The sequence below is a fragment of the Tasmannia lanceolata genome, unplaced genomic scaffold (assembly GCF_043159265.1).
Source record: "Tasmannia lanceolata isolate RefF3 unplaced genomic scaffold, GAP_Taslan_0.1 ptg000748l, whole genome shotgun sequence".
Classification (NCBI taxonomy): domain Eukaryota; kingdom Viridiplantae; phylum Streptophyta; class Magnoliopsida; order Canellales; family Winteraceae; genus Tasmannia; species Tasmannia lanceolata.
Window position 1 is genome coordinate 1 of NW_027519417.1, and position 10,000 is coordinate 10,000.

The window sequence follows — 10,000 nt, forward strand, 5'->3', positions numbered from 1 at the left end:
AATAGGTATAATCCATGGAATCACAGAAACTATCAAAATGAAACAGTTTACGAGTATAATAATAACTATAAGTATACGAAAGAAAAAGAACCCTATTTTTGTAGTTCCTATGATGCACTTGGAGCTTACCGGCAGAAACGAATCAATTTAGATAGTCCTTTGTGGCTCCGGTGGCGACTAGATCAACGTTTCATTGCCCCAAGAGAAGTGCCCATCGAAGTTCAATATGAATCTTTGGGTACCTATCATGAGATTTATGGGCACTATCTACTAGTAAGAAGTGTCAAAAAAGAAATCCTTTGTATATACATTCGAACCACCATTGGTCATATTTCTTTTTATCGAGAAATAGAAGAAGCCATACAGGGGTTTTGCCGAGCCTACTCATAAGGTACCTAAGCTAAGTAATTATGTGATACGATACCTTGTGAATTCGGGTCTCTACGGTTCAACCGGTATCCTAATTCCTGAATTGATACGTGAATCAAGATAGAGGAAAGGAAGTCTTCGAATCACTGACTCAAACCTATTGTCGAATCCTACTCAACAGAATATGGAGGTACTTATGGCGGAACGGGCCGATCTGGTCTTTCACAATAAAGTGATAGATGGAACTGCCATGAAACGACTTATTAGTCGATTAATAGATCACTTCGGAATGGCATATACATCACACATACTGGATCAAGTAAAGACTATGGGTTTCCAGCAAGCCACTGCTACATCCATTTCATTAGGAATTGATGATCTTTTAACAATACCTTCTAAGGGATGGCTAGTCCAAGATGCTGAACAACAAAGTTTGATTTTGGAAAAGCACCATCATTATGGGAATGTACACGCGGTAGAAAAATTACGTCAATCCATTGAGATATGGTATGCTACAAGTGAATATTTGAGACAAGAAATGCATCCTAATTTTAGGATGACGGATCCTTCTAATCCAGTCCATATAATGTCCTTTTCGGGAGCTCGGGGAAATGCATCTCAGGTACACCAATTAGTCGGTATGAGAGGATTAATGTCGGATCCCCAAGGACAAATGATTGATTTACCCATTCAAAGCAATTTACGCGAAGGACTTTCTTTAACGGAATATCTCATTTCTTGCTACGGAGCTCGCAAAGGAGTTGTGGATACTGCTGTACGAACATCAGATGCTGGATACCTCACGCGTCGACTTGTTGAAGTAGTTCAACACATTGTTGTACGTAGAACAGATTGTGGCACTATCCGAGGTATTTCCGTGAGTCCTCGAAATGGGATGACGGAAAAAATGTTGATCCAAACACTAATTGGTCGTGTATTAGCAGACGATATATATATGGGTCTACGATGCATTGCCGCTCGAAATCAAGATATTGGGGTTGGGCTTGTCAATCGATTCATAACCTTTCGAGCACAATCAATATATATTCGAACCCCCTTTATTTGCAGGAGTACATCTTGGATCTGTCGATTATGTTATGGTCGGAGTCCCACTCATGGTGACCTGGTCGAATTGGGAGAAGCAGTAGGTATCATTGCGGGTCAATCAATTGGGGAACCAGGGACTCAACTAACATTAAGAACTTTTCATACCGGTGGAGTATTCACAGGTGGTACTGCAGAACATGTACGAGCCCCCTCTAATGGAAAAATAAAATTCAATGAGGATTTGGTTCATCCCACACGTACACGTCATGGGCATCCTGCTTTTCTATGTTATATAGACCTGTATGTCACTATTGAGAGTCAGGATATTCTACATAATGTGAATATTCCACCAAAAAGTTTTCTTTTAGTTCAAAATGATCAATATGTAGAATCAGAACAAGTGATTGCCGAGATTCGCGCTGGAACATCCACTTTCAATTTTAAAGAGAGAGTTCGAAAACATATTTATTCTGACTCAGAGGGAGAAATGCACTGGAGTACCGATGTGTACCATGCACCTGAATATACATATGGTAATGTTCATCTCTTACCTAAAACAAGTCATTTATGGATATTATCGGGGGGTCCGTGCAGATCTAGTATAGTGCCTTTTTCGCTCCACAAGGATCAAGATCAAATGAACATTCATTCTCTTTCTGTCGAACAGAGAGAGAGTTCTGACCTCTCAGTGACTAATGATCGAGTGAGACACAAATTGTTTAGTTCAGATCCTTCCGGTAAAAAAGAGGGAAAGATTCTTGATTATTCAGGACCTGCTCGAATCATATCCAATGGTCGTTGGAATTTCATATATCCTGCCATTCTCCACGAGAATTCTGATTTATTGGCGAAAAGGCGAAGAAATAGATTCATCATCCCATTCCAATATGATCAAGAACGAGAGAAAGAACTAATGCCTCGTTCTGGTATCTCGATTGAAATACCCATAAATGGTATTTTACGTAGAAATAGTATTCTTGCTTATTTCGACGATCCCCGATACAGAAGAAGCAGTTCAGGAATTACTAAGTATGGGACTGTAGAAGTGGATTCAATCGTCAAAAAAGAGGATTTGATTGAGTATCGAGGAGCAAAGGAATTTAGTCCGAAATACCAAATGAAAGTAGATCGCTTTTTTTTCATTCCCGAAGAAGTGCATATCTTACCTGGCTCTTCGTCCATAATGGTACAGAACAATAGTATCATTGGAGTCGATACACGAATCACTTTAAATACAAGAAGCCGCGTAGGTGGATTAGTCCGAGTGGAGAGAAAAAAAAAAAGGATTGAACTGAAAATCTTTTCTGGAGATATCCATTTTCCTGGAGAGACAGATAAGATCTCCCGGCACAGCGGCATCTTGATACCACCAGGAACGGGAAAAAAAAATTCTAAGGAATCAAAAAAATTACAAAATTGGATCTATGTCCAACGGATCACACCTACCAAGAAAAAGTATTTTGTTTCGGTTCGATCCGTAGTCACATATGAAATAGCTGATGGTATCAATTTAGCAACGCTTTTTCCCCAGGATCTGTTGCAAGAAAGGGATAATGTGAAATTCCGAGTTGAAAATTATATCCTTTATAGAAATGGCAAACCAATTCGAGGAATTTATTACACAAGTATTCAATTAGTTCGTACTTGTTTAGTATTGAATTGGGACCAAGACCGAAATGGTTCTATAGAAAAGGTTCAGGCTTCCATTGTTGAAGTGAGGGCAAATGATCTGATTCGAGATTTCATAAGAATTGACTTAGTGAAGTCCCCTATTTCGTATATCGGAAAAAGGAATGATATGGCGGGTTCGGGATTGATCCCAGATAATGGATCAGATCACACCAATATCAATCCTTTTTATTCCAAGGCGAGGAGGATTCAATCACTTACCCAACATCAAGGAACTATTCGTACGTTGCTGAATAGAAATAAGGAATGCCAATCTTTTCTAATTTTGTCATTATCAATTGTTCTCGAATTGGTCCATTCAATGGTTCTAAATCTCACAATGTGACAAAAGAATCAATTCAAATTAAAGAGGATCCCATGATTCCGATTAGGAATTCGTTGGGTCCCTTAGGGACTGTACCTAAAATTGCGAATTTTTATTCACCTTACTATTTAATAACTCATAATCAGATCTTGTTAAATAAATATTTGCTACTTGACAATTTAAAACAGACTTTACAAGTACTTAAATATTATTTAATGGATGAAAATGGGAGAATTTATAATCCCTATCCATGCAGGAACATCATTTTTCATCCATTCGATTTGACTTGGTGCTTTCTCCATCACGATTATTGTGAGAAGACATCCAAAATAATTGTCCTCGGACAGTTTATTTGTGAAAATGTATGTATATCCAAATATGGACCACAGATAAAATCTGGTCAAGTTCTAATTGTTCATGTTGACTCCTTAGTCATAAGATCAGCTAAGCCTCATTTGGCCACCCCAGGGGCAACCGTTCATGGTCATTATGGAGAAATCCTTTACGAAGGGGATACATTAGTTACATTTATATATGAAAAATCGAGATCGGGTGATATAACGCAAGGTCTTCCAAAAGTGGAACAAGTGTTAGAAGTGCGTTCGATTGATTCAATATCGATGAACCTAGAAAAGAGGGTTGAGGGTTGGAACGAACATATAAAAAGAATTCTTGGAATTCCGTGGGAATTCTTGATTGGTGCTGAGCTAACCATAGCGCAAAGTCGTATCTCTTTGGTTAATAAGATCCAAAGGGTTTATCGATCCCAGGGGGTGCAAATCCATAATAGGCATATAGAGATTATTGTACGTCAAATAACATCAAAAGTGTTGGTTTCAGAAGATGGAATGTCTAATGTTTTTTCACCCGGAGAACTAATAGGATTGTTTCGAGCGGAACGAACAGGGCGTGCTTTGGAAGAAGCGATCTGTTACCGAGCCATCTTATTGGGAATTACCAGGGCATCTCTGAATACTCAAAGTTTCATATCCGAAGCAAGTTTTCAAGAAACTGCTCGAGTTTTAGCAAAAGCCGCTCTACGAGGTCGTATTGATTGGTTGAAAGGCCTGAAAGAGAACGTTGTTCTGGGGGGGATGATACCTGTTGGTACCGGATTCAAGGGATTAGTGCACCGTTCAAGGCAAGACAACAACATTCCCTTGGAAATCAAAAAGAAGAATCTATTCGAGGGGGAAATTAGAGATATTTTGTTCCACCACAGAGAATTATTTGGTTCTTACATCCCAAATAATTTCCATAATACACCAGAACAATAATTTACGGGATTTCATGATTCCTAAGAGCAAATTGATTCTTTTCTTTTAACTTTAATTATATGGTATGGTCCGGTCTTTTTATTGGGTAATAAAGATAATAACGAATAGAAAGGAATTAATCACTTGGACCATGTATCAAGGGTCAATCTCCGGGAGAAGGTTCCGTCGGAACAATTATTTATTTCAGGGTACCTCGTCTCTTAAAAAAAAAAAAAAGAGAAAGTGTGGGGAAAAATGACAAGAAGATATTGGAACATTAATTTAGAAGAGATGATGGAAGCAGGAGTTCATTTTGGTCATGGTACTAGGAAATGGAATCCTAGAATGGCACCTTACATCTCTGCAAAGCGTAAAGGTATTCATATTACAAATCTTACTAGAACTGCTCGTTTTTTGTCAGAAGCCTGTGATTTAGTTTTTGATGCAGCAAGTAGGGGAAAACACTTCTTAATAGTTGGTACCAAAAATAAAGCAGCTGATTCAGTAGCATCAGCTGCAATAAAGGCTCGGTGTCATTATGTTAATAAAAAATGGCTCGGTGGTATGTCAACGAATTGGTCCACTACAGAAACGAGACTTCATAAGTTTAGGGATTTGAAAGCGGAACAAAAGGCGGGGAAACTCAACCGTCTACCGAAAAGAGATGCAGCAATGTTGAAGAGACAATTATCTCACCTGCAAACATATTTGGGTGGGATCAAATATATGACGGGCTTACCCGATATTGTAATCATCGTTGATCAGCAAGAAGAATATACGGCTCTTCGAGAATGTCTCACTTTAGGGATTCCGACGATTTGCTTAATCGATACAAATTGTAACCCGGATCTCGCAGATATTTCTATTCCAGCCAACGATGACGCTATAGCGTCAATCCGATTGATTCTTAACAAATTAGTATCCGCAATTTGTGAGGGTCGTTCTAGCTATATAAGAAATCGTTGATTAATAATAAGATAAGCCAATGACTTTTTGAACCCCATAGATTGATTTAATCGGTTACTATTTCTGAATCTCAAAAAAGAGATCAAAATCACTGGGGATATTATGTGATTACTTGGTATCCTAAATATACGATTTAAAGTAGTCGAGTCGAGAAAGAGAGGGTTGAATCAAAATAATTCTTTTTTAAGTTCTATTTCTGTCAGAGGGCAATATGAATGTTCTACCATGTTCCATCAACACACTCAAAGGGTTATACGATCTATCCGGTGTGGAAGTAGGCCAACATTTCTATTGGCAAATAGGGGGTTTCCAAGTCCATGCCCAAGTACTTATCACTTCTTGGGTCGTAATTGCTATCTTATTAGGTTCAGCCACTATAGCTGTTCGGAACCCACAAACCATTCCAACTAACAGTCAGAATTTCTTCGAATATGTACTTGAATTCATTCGAGACTTGAGCAAAACTCAGATTGGAGAAGATTATGGTCCTTGGGTTCCTTTTATTGGAACTATGTTCCTATTTATTTTTGTTTCTAACTGGTCAGGTGCTCTTTTACCTCGGAAAATCATACAGTTACCTCATGGGGAGTTAGCTGCACCCACGAATGATATAAATACTACTGTTGCTTTAGCTTTACCCACGTCAGTGGCATATTTCTATGCGGGTCTTACTAAAAAGGGATTGGGCTATTTCGGTAAATACATTCAACCAACTCCAATACTTTTACCAATTAACATCCTAGAAGATTTCACAAAACCTTTATCACTTAGTTTTCGACTTTTCGGGAATATATTGGCTGATGAATTAGTAGTTGTTGTTCTTGTTTCTTTAGTACCTTTAGTGGTTCCTATACCTGTCATGTTTCTTGGATTATTCACAAGCGGGATTCAAGCTCTTATTTTTGCGACTTTAGCCGCGGCTTATATAGGTGAATCCATGGAGGGTCATCATTGACTAGCTTCCAAAATAGTCTTGTTTTTTTTTTTTTGAAAAAAAAAACAAGACTATCCCAACTCATGGGTGGCTCAAGATAATCTACTTGGGGAACATGATGGATATCTACAAATATGGTAGATACGATTTAGAGTAGGGTCAATAAAGATGTACGATATTAGGGAATTAAAAAAAAAAAAAGGAAAGAGATCGAAAAGATCTTTTTTCCTAAGATTCCCGTTTGGTCCATTTACGTCATACCTCTCCAATTGATATTCTATTTATATCAGTCAATTACGATTACGGTATTACGATTCATAATTTGAATAAGAAAGAATTGTTATGTTATCTGTTTCCGACGTATGCCTAAACAAAAAAACTATGTTCTATCAATTCAATGGTTGACAAAAATTGTCTGCAATTGGATCAATCAAATCTTGATATGGATATGGAATGGTTCGGGCTGATGAATCCATCCGTTTATATCAATGCGCAATAATGATAAAGAAAAGGAAGAGAAAAGTTTACAAACAAATAAGATTCAGAAAAAGGTAGGTTAGGGAGGTTGAGCTGGGTATATGTAATGGCTATAATTCAATCCCTGTGTATGTTTCGAAGAATGATTCTATAATCCAATTCAATATAAGATACGAATGGTTTACGTTATGGAAGAAACATATGTATATGTGATATTAGATATTCACGAGTTATATATGGACTATCCATATATATTATTTCCCATCCCACTGAAGTTAGATGGATTCCAACGGAAGGACTTCCGTTTCATCTTTGGCTGTGGATTGAATGAATAAACAGATGAAGTTAAGGATATAGAAGAGAAAGAGCGAAGAATTGAAAGAGTGGTTCGGAACAAAGAAATGGAAGAACTAGAATCGTATGACTTTACAAAGACTCCATGGATAGGAACTAAAAACGAGATATTGAAGCAGTTATGATGATTCAGTAATATCATCACTTCAATTTGGAGTTCTTAGTTACTTCGACCCGATGGATCTTAGTGATGGAATAATAAGTCATAATTCAGTGATTGTATCATTAACCATTTCTTTATTTTGGTGCGAGGAGCTTACCATGAATCCACTGATTTCTGCCGCTTCCGTTATTGCTGCTGGATTGGCCGTAGGGCTTGCTTCAATTGGACCTGGAGTTGGTCAAGGTACTGCTGCGGGCCAAGCTGTAGAAGGTATTGCGAGACAACCAGAAGCAGAGGGTAAAATACGAGGTACTTTATTGCTTAGTCTGGCTTTTATGGAAGCTTTAACAATTTACGGACTGGTCGTGGCATTAGCGCTTTTATTTGCGAATCCTTTTGTTTAATCCTATAAATGTGAAAAATACGTACTTATTTTTTTCTTATTTGATTGCCGTGAACTTGCCGCTTGCTTCTTCGAATTATATCAACACTTTACTCCTACAACCACTTATTCGTTGAGACAATACCCCACCCCAGGGAAAAGGCTGATTTGAGGATGAGGAATTAGTAGATCCACTCGCTTTCTTCCTTTCCATCCTTAATGGAACCCTTTTTTTTTTTTCACTTTTAGGAAGCGTTGTAACAAACGAGGTATTTCGCAATTGGCATGAGACCCGGGACCTCATATTAATAAGTATTTTATTGGATTGGGAACTTCAATTGAAATAATAATAAAGAATAAATGAAATTTCAAAATGAAATGAATCTATTTTATAAATAAATTCATATTTATAAATAAGTAAATAAATAAAAAGAAATCAATCAAAAGTGGGGCGAAATTATACAATAAAGAAAACTCTGTTCAATTAATTTTGTTAGTCCTATCTATAAGAGGAGAGCATATGAAAAATGTAACCGATTCTTTCGTTTCCTTGGGTCACTGGTCATACGCCGGGAGTTTCGGGCTTAATACCGATATTTTAGCAACAAATCCAATAAATCTAAGTGTAGTGCTTGGTGTATTGATCTTTTTTGGAAAGGGAGTGTGTGCGAGTTGTGTATTTCAAGAATAGGCTGGATCCAACCAGCTGCACTTATTTACTTATTTATTTATAAATAGGAAAGTTATAACTAGGAAAGAAAGGTGCACGATCTCAACGAATTACTTCTGAATAAATTCAGAAATCATATGTAAGAACCATAGCATTTCGTGACTCATTGGTAAATCGACTTTGATTCTCTATCAACCAATAATGTGGGACCATTAACATGGTTAAAGCTAAACCGTTTGAAGTCCAGGCACAACATGGTACTCTTTCTACCACTACGTTAGTACGGATATGGTTTAAAAATGAATAGAATAGTTGGCAATTTATCTGATATAGAACACTCATATCAATAAAATGATTTGAACCATTTATTGAAAAATGAAAAAAAAAAACAAATGGGTGCCTCGCCCCCTTTTTGTATCCAACGCTAAATCGACGGCCTGTGTATAAAATAAGAAGAATTCTTTGGATTTGAAGAAAAAAAAAAATGAAAAATTCATAAAATAATAAATAAAAAAAAAAATAAACAACTTTGCTGACAATTACAGATTTTTTGTCTGGTCGGAAGAGTCCTCCGAATATTCTGTTCTGGTCTTGTATCAGTTTCGATATCGTGGAATACGAACAGAGAAGAGAGGGCAGGCTCATTACATTAAAAGATATGGGAATGCCCATTAAGTAACTGAGCGTGAGAGCCAAATGAATTGAAAGATTCATGTTTGGTTCGGGAAGAGATCATGGAAGTTTAGTTGTGAAATGAATGGGAAGATAATCTACTTTCATTAAGTGATTTATTAGATAATCGAAAACAGAGGATCTTGAGTACTATTCGAAATTCAGAAGAACTACGTGGAAGAGCCATTGAGCAGCTCGAAAAAGCCCGGGCTCGCTTACGGAAAGTGGAAATGGAAGCAGATGAGTTTAGAATGAATGGATACTCTGAGATAGAACGAGAAAAAGAGAATTTGATTAATGCTACTTATAATAATTTGGAACGATTAGAAAATTTCAAAAATGAAACCATTAGTTTTGAAGAACAACGAGCAATCAATCAGGTACGACAACGAGTGTTCCAGCAAGCCTTACAAGGAGCTCTAGGAACTCTGAATAGTTGTTTGAACAGTGAGTTACATTTACGCACCATCAGTGCTAATATTGGCATGCTCGGGGCCATGAAAGAAATAACTGATTAGCCCTTCCACTGTAGGCATTATTTTTTTTTCTCGCTTTGCTTCCGAAAAAGAATTAAGAGACACTAATGGTAACCCTTCGAGTCGACGAAATTAGTAATATTATCCGTGAACGTATTGAACAATATAATAGAGAAGTCACGATTGTGAATACCGGCACCGTACTTCAAGTAGGCGACGGTATTGCTCGTATTCATGGTCTTGATCAAGTAATGGCAGGGGAATTAGTAGAATTTGAAGAGGGTACCGTAGGCATTGCTCT